This window comes from Mauremys mutica, chromosome 1 (genome assembly GCF_020497125.1).
Source record: "Mauremys mutica isolate MM-2020 ecotype Southern chromosome 1, ASM2049712v1, whole genome shotgun sequence".
Classification (NCBI taxonomy): Eukaryota; Metazoa; Chordata; order Testudines; family Geoemydidae; genus Mauremys; species Mauremys mutica.
In genome coordinates, this window is record NC_059072.1 from 35,604,493 (window position 1) to 35,623,339 (window position 18,847).

The following is an 18,847-nucleotide window of genomic DNA, read 5'->3' on the forward strand; positions in this document are numbered from 1 at the left end:
TGCTAATCCTCCTCCAGGCCTTGTTGCCATGGGGAAAATATACTGGAAACATCACACTTTTGTGTGCAGTTTTTCCCATTTACCACCAAGTTGCTTGGAATAGGACAAATTAGCTCATCATTAATGGAGTTTCCATTAAATTATCATTGATGGACACAGGCTGCTGGATTATAGGATCTGGGTTGGAGCTTTAATCTGTGCTGTGGATAGATGCTTTTTACTGACTGTACAAATAAAATAAATATGCCTTATATTCTATGAACACAGAGAAAGCCAGGCTAGTACCCTATGGCTTGTCTGAGGAGACCTCTATGGGTTATCAAGCAAAATGTCTAGATCAGCACCTGTTGAGTCAATTTTTTTATTAATTTGTCCCTAACATATTAACATGTAAATATATTTAAATTATTATTATTTGTTTTTATTCTTATTATATAATATTAGTGATGTTATAGATATTGTTATATTACTACTTGTGCTACAGCCACAACAGCAGATTATTCAGCCAGGTAGAGCACAGACTGACATCCACTAATAGAAATGTTGGCTCCAAAATAAATGATCTTCCTTCAGACATTCTATATACGCTTACAGCACCAAATCCTGAGCATAAGGTGGTTTGACTTTGCATGAAATGTCATAATCTCACAGAGATTTGGCCTTCCTTTAAATGCTCATTATATTTAAAAGCAGCATTTCATACTCTTCAACCATGGTGCCAGGATGGACAAATACACCCCAACACACTGTGCTCTCAGACTCTCCATCAACACATAAAGGGGTGCCTGTTAGTGTTCCCTCTAACTTTTTCCATCCATTTGCAGAATGAATTTTGTTATGTGCACCAATATCAAAATAATGTGTGCACGTGCGCCACCAGTAGAAACAAAAAACCTAAATATAATATATATTTTCAAAAAAGTTACCATAGGGATAATTACTCCAGCCAGGACAGCTTAGGCATTTTAGAACTCACTACTCAAAGAATTAAATTTAAGCATAAGAGAGAAATAAAATTATGAAATGCATAGACCAGTCAAAAAAACTAAAATAACACACTTTGAAAGAATAAAATTACAGAGAATATATGTACCAAGAAGTAACAACAACAACAACAACAACAACACAAGTATGTGTTGGGAGGTGAGTGTGAAAGAGACAGTGTATGTTTGTGTGTAGAAGCAGCAAAGAATCCTGTGGCACCTTATAGACTAATAGACGTTTTGCAGCATGAGCTTTCGTGGGTGAATACCCACTTCTTCGGATGCAAGCAGTGGCAGTGTTTGTGTGTGTGTCAGAGACACAGAGACTCTGTGTGTGTGAGAATGTGAGAGAGAGACAGAGACAAAAATAGTGTGTGTGTATGTGTGTGTGTGAGACAGAGACAGAGCGTGTGTGTGCTGGCTGCTGGGGAAGTCTATGAGATACCATGCACTGTCTCTTTAAGGCACGCACCAGACAGCTCCTTCAGACTGCAGCAGCTGTCAGCAGCTCCGTCCTGCTCCTGAGCCCTGTCCCCCTCCCCTGCTCTGCAGAGATGGGGAATTGGAAAGGGGGGAGGGGGACACTCTCACATCAGTGCCCCCCTCCGCTCTGCACAGAAAGCAGGAGAGTCCTTGGAGTGGCTGGCCAGGGGCTCCAAGGCAGGGGGAAGGAGCAATATGGCTGCAGAGCAGCGGAGGGAGGGGCACCTGAACACACACTGCTGGATGTGCGTGGCTCTGCTAATCAAGTGCACAGCACTTGATTGACTCTTGGGCAGCTGCGCAGCCCTGCAGCTTAGAGGGAACACAGGTGCATGCTCTCACCCTACCTGGTGCCACCAGCAGGGCCATCCTAGAGATTCATGGATTCGCAGGACTGGGCCAGATCTGAGAACTTCATTATATGATGTCTGGTGCGACATTATCAACCATGGTCACTTTGGCTGGTGCAGTAGGATATCTATGTTTTATTATGGTGATGCTAAAAGAATGTAGCATATCTTGTTAACTAGTACAAACACCAAATCTATGAAATTAATAAATACAAATAAAGGTGCTCTTGTTGGAAATACTGATAGTGTAAGACTCCTTCTTTTTTTTCCCTCCCATTTCAGACTTTGATGTTCCTAAATGAAGTTGTAAAAGAAAGTGAAATTTGAAATAGGGCTCATAACTCATTTTGTCAAGCTGATGAAAAATGTCCTTATAAATGGAAAGAAACAGAAATAAATGATTACTTTTTTGATTGATGGATTGCATTATGGTGTTCAGATACAGTGGGGGTATAAAATAAATCTAACTGTAATACCTTTTCTCCTGAATAATTTGATTATAAATGTCAAATTAGAAATGTACATACTGCTAATGTTAATACTAAGTCTATTAACACTTTATATACCAGGAAAGTGCTTTTTTGCAAATGTAAAATTGAAATTGGGTTGAAATTCAAGATGTGCATCATTGAGCTAGCTGAGCCCAGCCCATGATAAACATGTGTAGCCTTCTGTTTACCAGGCAGACTTTTGTCCAGCTAAATTTGTCTTACTACTTGAAAGGCTTAATGCCAGTGTCTATAAGTTTAAGAGTCTGACCCCACAGACTCTTCTGCACATCAGTAACTTTGTCTAAACAGAGCTGCAATCATAGTGAATCATTATTTTGAAGACTGATCCCAATACTGAGGTACTCTGGTGCATGCACTCTTTTTTCTTTTGTATTTCCTTCAATCTCTAAAATCCTCCCTCATTGTAAACAAAAAACATCACCAAGAAAGGCAGAGCCCTGTAAGATAACAAGTGAACTGAATTAGGACAATAAGCTAATAGAGTTCGTGAGTTTTTCCCCCAACCCAAGTTCTCATATAGCTCATTTGTATGCATCTCATCTTCATTGGCCTCATTCATATTCTGTTTAAAAAGTACATAAAATTAGTGGAGTCTTATACATTTAGTCACTTTAGTATATTCAGCTTTGCTACATACCTTAAACAGGGGGATCTTATTATTACAGTGTCAAAGTCAGATAAGAACTCCATTTTCATAGTGTCATAAGCTACTGGGAAAACTGAGTCCTCCCATGAAGAGAGAGGGTTTGAGGGACCAAGGATAAGCAGGAAGGGCTAGGGAGAATTAGGAGTGTGTACTCCCAGTTCTGTCAAGATTTCTCAGGAAGTGAAGCCCCATTCCTGCTGTGTCAGCCCTGCTATAATAAGCCTCTGCTCCTTTTCCATTCTGTGTCACTTTGTGCCTACATAAATCTTCGCCCTCCAAGGAGGGTGCAGTCGTAGAGACTGAGTTAATGCTTCTAATGCTATTGAGTGGCATTAACGTGGATCCAGATATCTGCTGTCATGGAGGGGCATGGAGAATCCTGTGGAGAATGGCTTCTTGTCCAGACTTCTGAAATTCTGTGGAGTCTGATTCCTACTGTGCACTCGAGAGGAACTTCTGCTGCACCTGCAAAAAGGGAAGACTGTGATATAGAAGCAACACTCCCCAGTTCCATAGTCCTGGTCGACTCACTAGGTGATCTCTTGCCTCCCTTCCTTGAAGGGTGGATCTGAAACCTGAATCCAGGTTTTCTCCAGAGTTCTAAAATCTGATTTTTTTAAAAAATACCAGGTATTGAAGTCCCCCCCCCCCCTCTGATTTTACTTTAATACATTAATTCAATAGGTCACTATTAGAGCTGAGCAAATAATTTACAGTGAATAACTTATTTAGCTAATTTAGCCCCGTTTTCTGTTCACAGAAGGTCTGTTAGCAGTTCACGGTTTCCTCACATTTAGTGCTTATCTGAATGTTTTGAAAGTGATTTTCAGTGAGTTTTTTTTATCTCTGTGGATTGACTATAAGCAATTCCATGGCTATATACCATATCCAGTATTTGAAATTCAAGGCGTGCTAGTGAGTTGTGATTGGTCACATTAATCACATGTTATTGCCTTGGAAAGGGAGTAGTTATGTGAGCAATAGCAAATACGTGTGATTTGGGAATTTCAGACTCTGCATTCAGGGCAGGGACTGTGCCTTATTCTCTGTTTGGAAATTGCTTGGCACATTGTGAATTTGAACAGGTGTAAATATTAATAATAATGGACATTCCTTTAATAAGCTTTTTCCATTCTGGATTGCTTTGGCCTCTTCTTAGGAAAAAATGGCAAATTGTAAGATTTATTGTCTGGGCACAGAAACAAAATGTAATTCTCTCTCATCATGATTTCACAGAATAAGTGTGAGTGTGGTTGTAATTTTTATTATTTTATTTATTACATATGCAGTGACTTGGATGTGCATGGCACCTTAAAAATATATATAGATGGAGTCCCTCACCCAAAGATGCAAGTCTAAGGCCTGAATTCTACAGCTGGATCTGTCCTGAAGAATGAGCAGTGAGAACAACAGCACTGGGAGTGGTGAGTGCCTGGAAGGACAAAGGCAAAGGCAAAGGCATTGGCAATGGGATGTTGCAGTCACTTTGCATCATGGGGATTACATAGTTTACTTTATGGTATTTCAAGGTATTAACAATACCTGAATATAGCTTATAAGCTTCCTTGAAGAAGAGTGTCATTAGTAAAGATTTAAAAGAGGGGAGGGGTGCAACCGATGAGATCAGGACAAATCCCAGCAGCAGCTAGGGGAAGTGTGGGGCAGACGTAAAGGCACAGATGTGAAGATTTATGAGAGTATAAGAGAGAAGGGGTGATGATGGAAGAGAAAAAGGTAAGAGTGGGAAATTCAGAGACCATTAGAGGGGGAGGTTACAAGGACAAAGAGTCCGTTGAGAAGAATTTCTGCTCACCAGAGTTGTGCTGATGTAACTTGTGCTGCAGGCAGTGGGCTGCTACAGATTTGAAGGCTGCAGTCCAAGCTGTGGTGAGCAACAGCTGAATGCAGCTTTTTTCCTAATAGCTTTATTTAAACCCAGCTGTTAGTGCTCTGTACTCTGGTGAAGAAGGGAACAAGGGAAACCCTCGTGACCATCTGCAGGCTCAGGCTGTTTGGAAAGATCACTGATTGCAGCCTCTAGTTGCTTTACAGAAATCCAGCTCCTAGCAGCCTGGACCCTGACATAGAGTGGTCCCAGGGGACTTCTTAATGGCTTGCTAACAGCATCTGTGCCAGGACTCTGGCAGGGGGATTTGGGAAGCATGTCATATTCCTCTTCCATGAGAATATGCATCTATGGTGGTTAAAATTTGCTATTTGTGAGTTTTAGAGCATGCAAGTTTAGGATTTGTGGCCTGTGAGCATTCATGTAAAACTCAATCACTCAAACGTTTAAAGAGAGCAATTACAAAAGGACTATGAGCATGGCTGAAGCAAATATATTTCTACATTAACAGATATTTTTTGCTCTATTCATCCATCTCTGATCAGTGCTTAGGAAAGGTTTTACTTTTTTCCTCTTATGAGTGTCAATTCATTAGTATAGGAGAAAATGAAGTCACAGTTACATGGAATGCTTTTAGTTCCATTCTTGTGCAACAAGAAATAAACTTAATGGAATTGCTAACAACATTTTACATAGGAAAGCCTCCCCCCCTCTCTTTTTTTTTAAAGTAATTGCTGCCTGAGCCTCAAAGGATAAAAATCGTTTTTCATCTCATGCATGAAGAATTTTAGTCTGATTGATGACAGCTAAGGAACCTTTCCTTAGTCACTAAGCTGCACTAATTTGCAAGCTAAAACAATATTAGCAAATTGTTAATGATCCGTGAAACTGCTGCAACAGCCTTAAATGTTATGCTCAGAACTTTCTTACAACTAAAGCAGCTTACCTAAATTCCCACAATGGACACAAAATGAGATGGCATTTATGGGGAAAAAAATGAAGCAACACACTCAGCTAATGCAGTACATCAGTGTGAATAATTTGCATTGAAGGCACGTGAACAATTAACAGTAAAACCCAGAGCTAGTTGGTAGCAGTTTGGATTTAATTTTCATGTTGAGTTAAAGCTGTCGCACACATTTCCTGTCTGCACTTAATGGCTGTAATTTTCCTTTATTTCCAGCATTGTGTGCCTGGCTTTTAAAATGAACCATTCTTTTTTTTCAAAGAGGAAGTATCGTCACTTTCAGAAGTGCACCTGTGCACAACATTTCACATACTGAAATAACATTTTTTTCTTAATAGAGCCCAAAGTACTTTTCAGTAATGTATTTTGAAGTGTTTCTAGCAATTCTGTTGACTGGGCAATATTCAGAAAGTTTCATGTTACTGAAGTTCATGTAAGTCTGGTTGCCAGTCAACATGTCAGCAGAGCATCAGAAAAGATGTAACTGTGCAAATTTTCAGCTTGGCATTGACAAATAACACAAAAGAGACTTGTAAAGCAATACGTGTTTGTTTAGCACGTGCATTGCTTACAGTAGATGGCAGGAAGGGTTTAAGCTCAAGCACCGGTATTTCACTTACTGCATGTAACCAAGTTACTGGATTGATTTCTTCTGTGTGCAGCTTGGAAATAGACCTAGGAAACAAATCACTCAAACGTAAATATATGTAAAAAAGTTATGCACCCTGTTGCCTAGTTTCTCAGCAGCAATATCAAAACATTCAAAAACAAAGATAGAATATATTAAACATTAAAAAAAAATCAGACATCAAGAGTTAGTTTAGTGAGTATGAATGAAACATAGGGAATTAAAATTCAGCAGGAAGAAACTGGGACTTCTAGTGTATGCTAGGAAAATATAATAGAAGTTTGTTATTTATTTTTATATTTATTATGTTAGTTTATTAGAGAAGGGCTTACCTATGCTTCTTAGAACACTATATAATTATATATTAATTCTATTGCAATGGCTCCTTAAGGCCCCAGTGAAGTTCAGATACATACCGTGCTAGGCACTATAAAAACACATAAAAAGGTACAAGCCCTGTTCCAAAAGAGTTTACAATCCAGCTTGAAACAAGATGTAACAAGTGAGCATGACAAACAATAGAAGTGAAAGGTAATAAAGTCAGGTGGTTGCACATTAGTTTTTGCACAACTTGATGGTTCCAAATGGCTGAAAAGGGGTTTTAATAAATAAATAAACTTTGCTCTGTTCCAGAGCTGCCTGGTCATGGCAGGATGTAGCAGCAGGCTTGTTCCTCTTGTGTGGTCCAGGAGACTCTCCTCAATTTCTACTATAGCACAGCACCTCTGCATTGCCCCAGCCCTGGTCAGTCCCTTAAAAGTATGTATGAGTCTTATATTGATGATTGCTATTCTTACTGTTATAGCTCAAATATCAAAAATCTGCTCAAACAACCTCAGAATTCTGAACTGACCTTGTGTTTCAAGGATCACACTAGCTAGCAATAATGCAAGCAAGAAGGGCTAAACTTTGCTCCCAGTTATATAGATGTGCAACCCTATTGACTTCAGTGGGAGCTGTGCCTGCACAAATCATAGTACATTTTGGCCTGAGGTGTCTTGTACCAACAGGCTTTGCTGTTGTTCCATAGAGGAATTCTCCTCTCCCTGGAAAAAGAACAACATTTAGAGAACTGCCTAGTGATTCTGATATTGGGAAAGGAAACTATTTAAGACCTACTTAGTCACAGGTGCTTCCTCCCACTCCTTATCTCATACTGACAGAGTGTTGCTAATGTACAGGTGATACTACATCTGGGGCCCAAGCCCTGAGTCTGATTAGTGTTCCCTTCTCCATTACCCATAAGTAGAACAGGTGTAGGAGAGCTGATCCCAACATCACTGAAGGGCTTGTCTCAGCATCTTCAGGAGCATGAAATTCTTTGAACCTTGTAGGTCAACTCAAAGGATGGGAAGAGGCTGCCTTGATGGATCAGTTTATTTTCATGTGCATGAGTCATTCAGGAGACAATTCTTTATTTTTCTATTTTTTCCTCTAAGGCAGTGGTTCCCAAACTTGTTCTGCCGCTTGTGCAGGGAAAGCCCCTGGTGGGCCGGGCCGGTTTGTTTACCTGCTGCGTCGGCAGTTTCCGCTGATCATGGCTCCCACTGACAGCGGTTCACTGCTCCAGGCCAATGGGAGCTGCTGGAAGCTTCGCAGGCCGAGGCAGGTAAACAAACCGGCCCGGCCCACCAGGGGCTTTCCTTGCAGAAGTGACGGAACAAGTTTGGGAACCACTGGCCTAAGGAAAGTAAGATTCACTCTTCAGACTTTTAGACTCTGCTGAAAGTACCAGTGTTTCAAGTGTAGGGCCCATTCCCCACACCAGCTGTCCCACTTTCTCCCTCCTTCTTGATGGGTATCAGAAAAATAAAACACTGGGTTAGGTAGCTGTTGTGTTGTGACTACTGCTTTTCATGCTGACCAGTTTTGTCTCATTGTCACCTTGTGCTCCCCGATCTGTCTGTTGTATCCACTGGCTGTCATTTCTAATTAGGATTATAAATTTGCTGGGGGGAGAGACCATATTTTTTTGTGTGTGTTAGAACAGTGCCCAGCACAAAGGGGCCCTTGTCCCTGATAGCGGCCCTGAGGTGCTAATGTAATTCACACTATTTATTAATAATTATAAATCCCATCTGATTATTTTTGCCTAAATCTACAGCATTGTCTCAAGGGGAGTCCAAGCAGTGCAGTTTGAATCAATGATTATTTTAATATTCAAAATTAATGATAATTTGCCAATTTTACATAGAAGAGACTTGCATTACATAAATATGTTCTTTACAAACTGTACATTTTCCTCATTCTGCTCTCTTGAAATGAGCTATTGTAACAGTAATGATCTTCTGCCACCCCAAGATCTTTTCATCTGAAGTAGAACTGAAAGTGCCATTTAACATATTATGCTCAGCAAGGTTTCTTGTCACTAAAAATAGAGCTGAAAATGAGACTTCAAGTTACACATTAAAAAATACACTGATAATGAAATTAGTATGCTATAACTATATTTGGTGATTTTCATTAGAATGGGGGAAATAACCATATTTCAACTTGCTTCTTTCAATGATAAGAACAGGTTTCACTGTTGAAAATAGCTTTAAGTTTAACAAAAGTCAAAGTGATACAGTGGGGAAGGGCAAAGAGCAGGTCAGATTGCTCTGTCAGTCAGTTGTTATGAGAACAGGATGGGCTGGGATTGTTAGAGAGGTTTTTTTTTTTTTTTACATAGGGATGAAGAAAGAAAAAAAAGCTTTGCTACTCAGCCCCACCACCCCACACATGCATACAAAGAAACAGTAGATGATAAAGAAATAAAAATGAGAATATGGTATCACTGAAAGTTTTATATAAGAAGAGAAGAAAAGCAAAAGTCAATGTATATCTCCCAAAATATTCCTAAGAAGGCCAACTATGGATGAAATCCTGATTCCACTGGAGTCAGTGGAAGTTTTACCATTGACTTCAATGAAGCCAGGATTTCCCCCTCTGAGTTTTTGTTCTTTTGAAGTATGTTCCATAATAATAATAAAGTAGTGTTATTTACTAATAATAGGAAGGGCTAAAAAAAAGGATGAAAGGGCACTCAGAAACTGTGGAAATGAGAATCATTAAGATCCTAGCTAGAAGATGTGATGGAGAATAATCAGGGATGGCAGAATGTCAGTGGATTTTTTTTATTGTAAGTTAACAAGAAACAGAATCACAAAGAGGTGCCAGGACTAAAGAAGAGACTGCTTTGTGAAGAAGTTTTCAGTAGAAGGGAGTTACTCATTTTGAAACATTTGCTCCAAGATATCAATAGAGGTTGTATCATGCCACTGCTTTAAAGCAGAACCTCTGCCACTAGCAGGGAGTTCTGCATAAAAATCAACAGCATGATATGGACACAGAATAGGAAAGAAGCATTGGGGGATATCTGTGCAGCACTCAGTAATCCATTGGACACAGAGCAAAAGTTGTGAGAATGAACAAGTTTAAGACAGGGCTAAAACTGGACCTGTTGGCAAGTTTTTTTATGCCACATATGGTGCAATACTGCCCCCAGTCAAAATCATGTGACTAATGTTAATTTGTCTCAACTGGAACTTTGCAATTTTATAGCACAATGGCAGGGGGAGTTTTGTTCACAAATTCTTTCTTTTATTTTGCAAATAAATTCAAGGCAAGGACTTTTCTTTCCTCTTTTTCTTTTTCTGTTTCTTTTTAAAATTGAACTTACTTTGTCATTTTTTGCTAAATTTTGCCAATGGTACAAGGTTTCCCTCCAAAATATTTAACAGAGCTAAAAGGGAAAAGAGAACCACGAGGGGGCAGATGTAAGTGCCACTAAGTTGATAGGGGTAGGTGTACATTTGAATAGCATGTATTTGCTTTTTCCTAGGCTACAGCTAGCAGGCAAGATTTTGACTTGACTAGATGCCCATGGTGGGGAGCAAGATAAAAGAATCCACTCCTATTCATGCTACCTTGTAGGCATAAGCAAGGTTACTTACTCAGTTATTCCCATCCCAAACCCAGCAGTAGGGTATGGGAATCTGGGACTTCCCACTCCACCAGCTTCCAACCAGGGGTCCTCTGAAGTCCAGCTAAGACTCTTTTCCTACTGCTCTGTTTTCCTCAGTGTGTGTTGAGGCTTGTGGTTGTTTCTTGCAACCCAGCTCCTGGGCTGCTGCAGGCTTGAATTCCTAGCATCATGCATCCATCCACCTCCTTGGGATACCTGTAGAGATATGTTTATGAAAGATTGGGATTTGGAGACGTGCCCCCATAAGGGACTGTGTTGTGAGTGTGGGAATTTGGAGAGGTAACCTGGAGGCAGGGGTTAGGCACAAGGCAAGGTTGTGTGCAGCAGTTCACTAGAGATGCTCTCCAGTTTGTTTTAGTGCAGTTTTATTCCTTTCTCATTCACTAGTTTGTTATTTAATGCACCCCAAGATCATTACAATACTCTCCTGGCATAGTCCCCTCTCCCCCTGTAGCAGAGAGTGCAGGTCTGTTTCTCTCTGACCACGCCCCTATTGGGCTGAAGAGACTCCCTTTTAAGCCCCTCCTCTAACTGGAGTATGTCCAGCAGGCATGCCAGGGTGAGGCTTCCTAGGCCCAGAGTTGTTGCACTCCTCTGTCTCCAATGTGGGGTTTATCCCCCTTTTCACAGAAGGCCAGGAAATGGAAGGTGCTTTGTCCGCACCCCCAACTCACTGGCTTGAGTAACAGAGCCAGTTGAAAGGAGAGGAAGAGGAAGTAATTCACGGCTGGTCTAGGCCATAAGAAAAGAGGTTGTGTCCTATGCCTACCCCAGAATTACTCCTAGGGCAGTACAGCTTACATTTTTCCCCTTATCAGGGCTGTGCCTGAAGTCAGACTCGAGCCCTATGTCACAGGGATTGTGACATGCAATCAAACTGAAAGGTAACTAGATGAATAGAAAACAATAAACGAAAGATAATAGTAGAACGGGTAAAAAATTCTCACAGAAGATTCAGCCAGGGAGCTAGCCCAGAAATTTCTGATAAATTCCACTTCAGTTCTTTTTAACCAGATTTTTTTAAATTCATTCTGTGGACAATTTTTCTTTTGACATTTTTGGTTGCAATTCGGAATGGAAAAACTTTTTGCAAATACAAAGCTTTCTGAGGCACAGAAATTCCTGTTCACACACAACCCTAGCTAACAGGAACATAGTGTGCAGCTAGTATCAGAGCAATGATACGAAAAGTAATCGTTTTTCAAGATGTACTTTGACCCTTGTATGCCATTTCAGCAATGTATAAACTTGATAATAAAATCTGGCTTTATTGTAGAATTCCACTAATACAAAAAATACAAACAGAAGGCCAGCAATCTTAATACTGTTCTCAAGTGTCCTTATAGTGAGCTTAACAGCTCATTCTGCAGCTAATAGCATGTGCTTGGGACCTAATCTCCATGGCCTTCTTAAAATCCAAGTTTCCGGCTACTTAATGAAATGTCTTTCTTTCTTTCTTTCTTTCTTTCTTTCTTTCTTTCTTTCTTTTCATGTGAAAACAGTTTTCACAGAAGCTTCTCCTTCAAGTAGTACACCTTGAAAAAACTGAACGTGCTATTATATGGGGTAAGGGGTTGATTCTTCTCTTTTGGTAGCTGCATACCAAACTTTTCAAGTATACAAGTATTTGAAACCTCTCAAAGCATCTTTAAATCCTAATAAAATGTGTAATGTTTGGCTGTGGTGGAGACAATTCGGGGGCTTGTAGAAAATATCCTCTTTATTTCTGAGGTCTTCACTTTTATCAGACGTTTCTCTTGGATCCCAAACTGGTTTGAACTTTTGAATAAAGGCCAAGGTTGGGAATATTTGCTAATACTCTCACATCAGTTGCTCAAAAAGAAAAACAAAGTCCGATTTAGTAAAGGAACTAGGAAAAAACAAAAAAGTGTTGCTTTTTCATTGGGTGCACTTGAACATTTTTACCCAGCTCCAGTGCAGATGTAGTTCTCTGATTTGATTATATACTGTTTGTGACACTATTCTTTCGTTGTGACTAATATGCTGCTTATCAAATGAACTGCAACATCAGTCACTTGGTAGGGTTCCTGCCTACAGAACAATTTATAAACTTGTTTAAACTAGATCTGCATGAAAGTTGGTGGTTTTGCTTCACAGGGGTTCCTAGGAACATTTTCTTTCATTTCTATATGCCTGGAGATCACAGTTCCTTAAGTTTTAATTCAAGTTTCAAGTTTAAGGAAGATCAGTCATGTAAAGTAAAACCCAGTCAAAGCCAATTCTCACCTTGGTTTGTTTGGAAAACAGGCAAAACTCCAATTATTGTTTGGTTTCAACCTTGAACCAGAAAATGTATCAGATTCAGTCAAAAAGTCATTTCAAACTAACCCTGTGTTTGCTCCATATATCCATGCAGCACTAAAATTAGAAGTGAGAGGCAAATATAATGGTTCTCTCCCTTCATCTATAAACTGAGCTCCTTCCATATGAGACAGACCTCCTGAGCTCAGATGCTTTGTTGGGCTTGGCTCAGCCTGGGTGTGAGCCTTGGTGAGATGCCTGTCCTAGATTAGTCTTGAGTTACTATATGTGAGACTTGGATGTCCCCTGGGATTATCTTCTCCTTGGCAGGGTTCCAGGTTGTTGCCTATGTAGTTGCCCCTCCTGTACTTCTGGGAACCCAGTTACTGCTCTCTGCCTGCTCTCCTTCCTAAGCAGGCAGGCAGAAAGGCTCGTTAGTACTGTGCTGATCAGCAGGCAGTAGTGGCAAGTGGATCTCTCCACATATAGGATTCAGGAGCAGCAGGGACAGTGAGGGGAGCCTGCAGGTGGCATTGGCTATCGTCAACAGCTCCTATCAGTGAAGGCAGCTCAGGGTTAGTGGCAGCCAGCAGCACTCTCCATCTCCACACCCTGGGGGTCTTCAGCTAAATGAAAAAGCCCAGCTGTGTGTTTGTATTTGGTGCTCTCTGTTTGATCAGTAATACTGATGGCAACACAAGATGGCTGCTGACTGGGCCCAAGAACATCAGCAAAATAAAACTGGCAGTTGGCCAGTACAATACAATACAAAATAATGCAAAGGTACAGCCCTGCTGAGACAGCACAAGCCAGCCCATTTCAAGCTCTGCGTTCATGAACTTTAGCAAACTTTTTTATTAACTTGATCTGAGTTTTAACTTTGTAACAACCCTCCAGACTCACTAAGTTTTGTGAGAAGGTTGCACTGGAAACATGTAACATATCTGGTGTACTGAGTCCCCAGCACAGTACTAGTGGCTGCTGCAGGGCTGCCGGGGGGGGGGGGGGGAAGGGGGGCAAGTGGGGCAATTTGCCCCAGGCCCCGGGCCCTGCAGGGGCCCCCATGAGAATATAGTATTCTATAGTATTGCAACTTTTTTTTATGGACGGGGCCACCGAAATTGCTTTGCCCCAGGCACCCTGAATCCTCTGGGCACCCCTGGGCTGCTGGCTGCTCTATGGTTTTTTGCTCTCTCTCAGGAAAACAAGATCACCTTGGAAGGACAAAACAGGAAACACCACTAGCCCATTAGGACATATAAAAGTGGAAAAGTAGAGCAAGAACTCGGGATGCAAAGATTTTCCAGATGAATTAATTGTTTTAATTTCTTCAGACCTAAATCTACAAGGCCCTTCCCTTGGGCAATTTTTGGACTAAGCCAATTGTGGAGAGCTCAAGATTTTTCCATTGCTGCTTTTCTACACTTTTGCTGAGACCACTATCTTGCTGATCAGTATTGCCCCATTGTTTCCTTATACATCCCCTGTCCGGCTATCTGTATCCACCTGTTGTCTCTTCTCTTATATTCGGGTTGTAAACTCTTTGGGATAGGGGCCATGTTTTTGTTTGTACACTGCCTAGCACTGTGCAGTCCCTGGTCCTTGACTGGGTGTAACAGGCACTACCACAGTACAAATAAATCAATAAAATAATATCTAATCTACATCAGGATATAGGTAGTTAAATCTATTGTAGCAAAAACATATGCCTATGTATAGTTCTAAGAGCATTTAAAATTTATTATATCTGCTTTTCACTTATGGTGAAGTAAGAATCAAACATGGGATGTTTGAAGCAGATTCTAAAGGGCAAGAACACCAGCTGCATGCCAGAAATGGTTGCTGAGGAACAAAGCTTTCTTCTTCACCTTAATCAGAAGGGGCAAGAAAGAAAGGCTGAACATTTACAAAACTTCCAATCAAATCCCCAGTATGTTGTGTTTTCCACAGCACCCACCAGTTGCTGTGCAAGGGGTACAATGTTATCAATATGTGGATACTAACTTCTGTGTCTCCTTCAAACCCAGATTCTGCAGTCTCTTTGTTTCACAGAGAAAACTTGCTAAAAATCAATACTTACAAGATGGAAGTCATGCTGGCAGGCAGAGGGTATCATCCGGATGAATGGGTAGGGACTCTGACCATTTCTTCTATTGGGATTGTGTCTGCCCTTTGTCAATATGGTCTGTCATTTCATTTTTTTATTGGGTCCATTGCTCTACTTGGATTCTGAGCCTGAACCAATGACATACGGTGCCTATTGTTATCTGCAGATAACCAGATGTAGAACTTGCCAGGTGGCATCGTTTTCTTCCAAGAACTGCAAATGTTTAAGGAAACTGCAATTCTTTCAAATCAAACACAATACATTAACATATACAAAAAAGAACTGTAGGCTGGCTTGCAACAGAGTTAAATTCATGTATAGTTGGTTACACCTGAAGTATGTGAAAAACTGCACAAATCTTTACTAACATTGCATTTACTAACATTGCTGCTTGTCCCTTTAATAAAACATGGGGGAGGGGGATTCACTTTTTGCCTAAAGCAACATTTCAAATTTAAGCAAAAATATTTTTTTTCTCTCTTTTAGTTGAAAGGGTTGTGAATTGCAATGGAGGGAAACCTAATAAAAGGCACCATCTTATGAGGCTGGTGGAAGGCAATGAGACCACTGCTTAGGCAGGATTTAGCCTAAGAATAGGTTTAAATTTATAAAACATTGTTAGTTATTTTATATCTGAATTCTGCTCCCAGGATTAGCTGTGCCAACTCTCAGGATAGGGACCCCTTTGGAAATGGTCACATTTTATATATAAACTTTAAAACAGAAAACCTCAAGATATAATTTTTTATAAAAAAACAAAAAAAATTATTATTTTATCTAAAATTGTTATTTAAAAAATATTTTAAGTTTGTAATAAAGCACTGTTTTCTCCCCTTTTTTTCTTTTGTGAGAGATAAAAAGGGACAATGGCAGGGAAAGTACAATGAAAAACAATGGAAATATAGGAAGTGAGAAATGGCAATTAATGAAGAAATAACATCAGAAAAAGTAAGGATTTCAGAGCTTTTACATTGCTCCATCTACTCTCACCAAAGAAATCCTCTTCTGATGATCTGATTTTCTTATAGATTAGAGGACATTTTTTTCTCTGATACAATCTCACTCCTCTATTTGATTTTAATGGCAGCTCTGATTGACCTAAATGGTGCCAATGGGGGCACACAATTTGGCATTAGGGTTTTGTGCCGTTTATAAAATGTTGCAAACATTTGACTTCAGAGTCATAGCTATTACATTCCCTATATTAGACCGTACAAAAAAAGAAGCATTTTGGATGATTCTTCATTTATACTAGTCTTTCTACAATGCATGATTAAAAACAATTTGTTTTTCATTGATGAGATCAGCACTTATATATTACAGGATTGTTGACTTTCAATATATTGGAGATGTAAGATAAGATGTTTCATAAGAATTTGGTAGAACATCATTTTTAAACAATATATGTAAGCCTGCTTCCAGCACATTCCTTGAGCCCATGTGGTCCAATTGTTTTGATCGAGTACAGGAAGTAAAGAGCTTCCAGATCTCACTGACTTTGTTTTAGTGGACAAGTGAGATTCTTGTGCCTGTTTCCAAGACTGTAAAATTAAGATAAATATCCCCACTTTTCTAAGATTTAAAGTCACACTGTAAGTGCAAATAAATATTATTTAGCCCTGGTCTACACTACAGGGTTAGGTTGAATTTAGCCACGTTAGGTCAATTTTATACACAAGCAACCCTGTTCCATTGACCTAAAGGGATCTTAAAATCGATTTATGTACTACTCCCCGGCAAGGGGACTAGTGCTAAAATCGACCTTGCTGGGTCGAATTTGGGGTAGTGCCGACGCAAATTGACATTATTGGCCTCCAGGAGCTATCCCAGAGTGCTCCAATGTGACCTCTCTGGACAACACTTTCAACTCTGATGCACTAGCCAGGTACACAGGAAAAGCCCCAGGAACTTTTGAATTTCATTTCCTGTTTGGTCAGCAGCACAGGTGACCATATAGTCCTCTCAGAATTACAAATGAGCAGCATCATGGAGCAAACAAGAGACACTGGATCTGATTGCTGTATGGGGAGAAGAATCTGTGCAGGCAAAACTCTGATCAAAAAGAAGAAATGCCAATATATATGCCAAAATCGCACAGGGCATGATGGACAGAGGCTACAACAGGGACACACAGCAGTGCCATGTAAAAGTCAAGGAGCTCAGGCAAGCCTACCAAAAGATAAAAGAGGCAAACAGTTGCTCTGGGTCAGAGCCCCATACATGCCACTTCTGTGATCAGCTTCATGGCATTCTAGGGGGAGACCCTACCGCTAACTCACCACTGTCCATGGACACCTGCAAGGGGGGAGTCTCACGCAACACAGAGGATGATTTTGTGGATGAGGAGGAGGAGAATGCACAGCAGGCAAGTGGTGAATACTTTCTCCCTGGCAGCCAGGACCTTTTCATCACCCCGACCCTGAAGATGGAGAAGGCATCTCTGGTGAGTGCACATTTGTAACTATAGTATAGGGTTTAATAGCAATAGTGTTTAATGTTTGATTTGTCCTGAAGACTTGGGATGCATTTGTGGCCAGTACAGCTACTGGAAAAGTCTGTTAACGTGTCTGGGGATGGAGCAGGGACATCTCCAGAGACATCTCCATGAAACTCTCCTGGAGGTACTCTGAAAGCTTTTGCAGAAGGTTTCTGGGGAGGCCTGTCTTATTTCATCCTCCACAGTAGGACACTTTACCACGCCAAGCCAGTAGCAAGTAGTCTGGAATCATTGCAGCACAAAGCATGGCAGTGAATGGTCCTGGGTTTTGGTCACATTCAAGCAACATTTGGTCTATATCTTTCTGTGTTAGCCTCAGGTGAGTGATATTCATGGTCACCTGGTTGAAATAGGGGAATTTTTGTAAGGGAAAAGTGAAAGGACCCCATTCATGCTGGGCTGTTTGCGCTTGGCTAAAAGGGATCATCACTGAGAATTGCCATGTGGAGGAGGGAGGGGTGAAGGGATCATCCCAAATAGCTACTCAATGGGGTGTGGGGAGGTGTGTACTGCATATCCACCTGAAAACCGCAGTCCCTCCTTTTAAATGGCAAACCCAACTGGCATTGCTTGCTATGGGAAAGGAGGGTGCTTCAGTTTGAAAACATGCCCACATGTTATGAAGGTGCTAGAAGCCAACCCTGCATACCCTTTGGCTTACCATGGCTGCCTGGAAACCGAATTCTGTTGCCCAGCCATGTGTGATGTGTTACCATACTGGCAGGCGCTCAATATAAAAGGTAAAATGCAAACTTGTACCTAAAGCACATGTGCTGCCTGCTGTGAATTGCTTGATTCACTGTGAAAGAGTCTCTCTTTTGTTCTCAGAAATGTATCATCTTAAATTTTACTCTCCCTTTTTATCCCCCCGCAGGTGCAATGTTTCTATGCTCCCCCTATCATCTCCGTCCCTGAGGTTATTGCAGATTAGAAGGTGAAAAAAATGCACTCACAATGACATGTTTTCTGAGCTCATGCAGTCATCCCACACTGATAGGGCACAGCTGACTGCATGGAGGCATTCAGTGGCAGAGTCCAGGAAAGCATTAAGTGAGCAGGATGAGAAGAGGCAGAATGCAATGCTGAGGCTAATGGGGGAGCAATCGGACATGCTCAGGCATCTGTTGGAGCTGCAGGAAAGCCAACAAGAGCACAGACTGCAACTGCATCCACTGTATAACCGCCTGTCCTCCTCCCCAAGTTCCATATCGTCCTCACCCAGATGCCCAAGAACACGAGGGGGAGGCTTCGGACACCCAGCCACTCCACTCCAGAGGATGGCCCAAGCGACAGAAGGCAGTCATTCAAACAGTTTTGATTTGTAGTGTGGCTACAATAAGCAATGTGGCCTTGTCCTTTCCTCCTTCCCTCCTCCCCCACCCCACCCTACCCCACCCAGGCTACCTTATCAGTTATCTCCCTTTTTTAATTAATAAAGAAAGAATGCATGGTTTCAAAACAATAGTGACTTTATTTCCTTTGCCATCTGTGATCAAAATGGGGAGGGCAGTTGGCTTACAGGGAATTAAAATCAACAAAGGGGGCAGGTTAGCATCAAGGAGAAACACACACAACTGTCACACCGTAGCCTGGCCAATC

General features: G+C 41.0%; 1 long non-coding RNA gene across 3 annotated transcripts; it reads right to left on the reverse strand.

Annotated features, from left to right (window-relative positions):
• Nucleotides 1–1,652: 1,652 nt before the first annotated feature.
• On the reverse strand, nucleotides 1,653–17,089 carry LOC123352919. Of its 3 annotated transcripts, XR_006574323.1 has the most exons (5): nucleotides 17,031–17,089; nucleotides 10,351–10,577; nucleotides 6,408–6,462; nucleotides 4,316–4,406; nucleotides 1,653–3,439 (listed from the first exon to the last, which is right to left on the reverse strand). It is a non-coding gene; the product is annotated as an uncharacterized LOC123352919 (long non-coding RNA). The 3 variants fall into 3 exon arrangements; XR_006574325.1 differs by lacking the exons at nucleotides 10,351–10,577; nucleotides 17,031–17,089 and adding an exon at nucleotides 7,269–7,358; XR_006574319.1 differs by lacking the exons at nucleotides 6,408–6,462; nucleotides 10,351–10,577; nucleotides 17,031–17,089 and adding an exon at nucleotides 4,788–4,864.
• Between the last annotated feature and the right edge of the window lie 1,758 nt (nucleotides 17,090–18,847).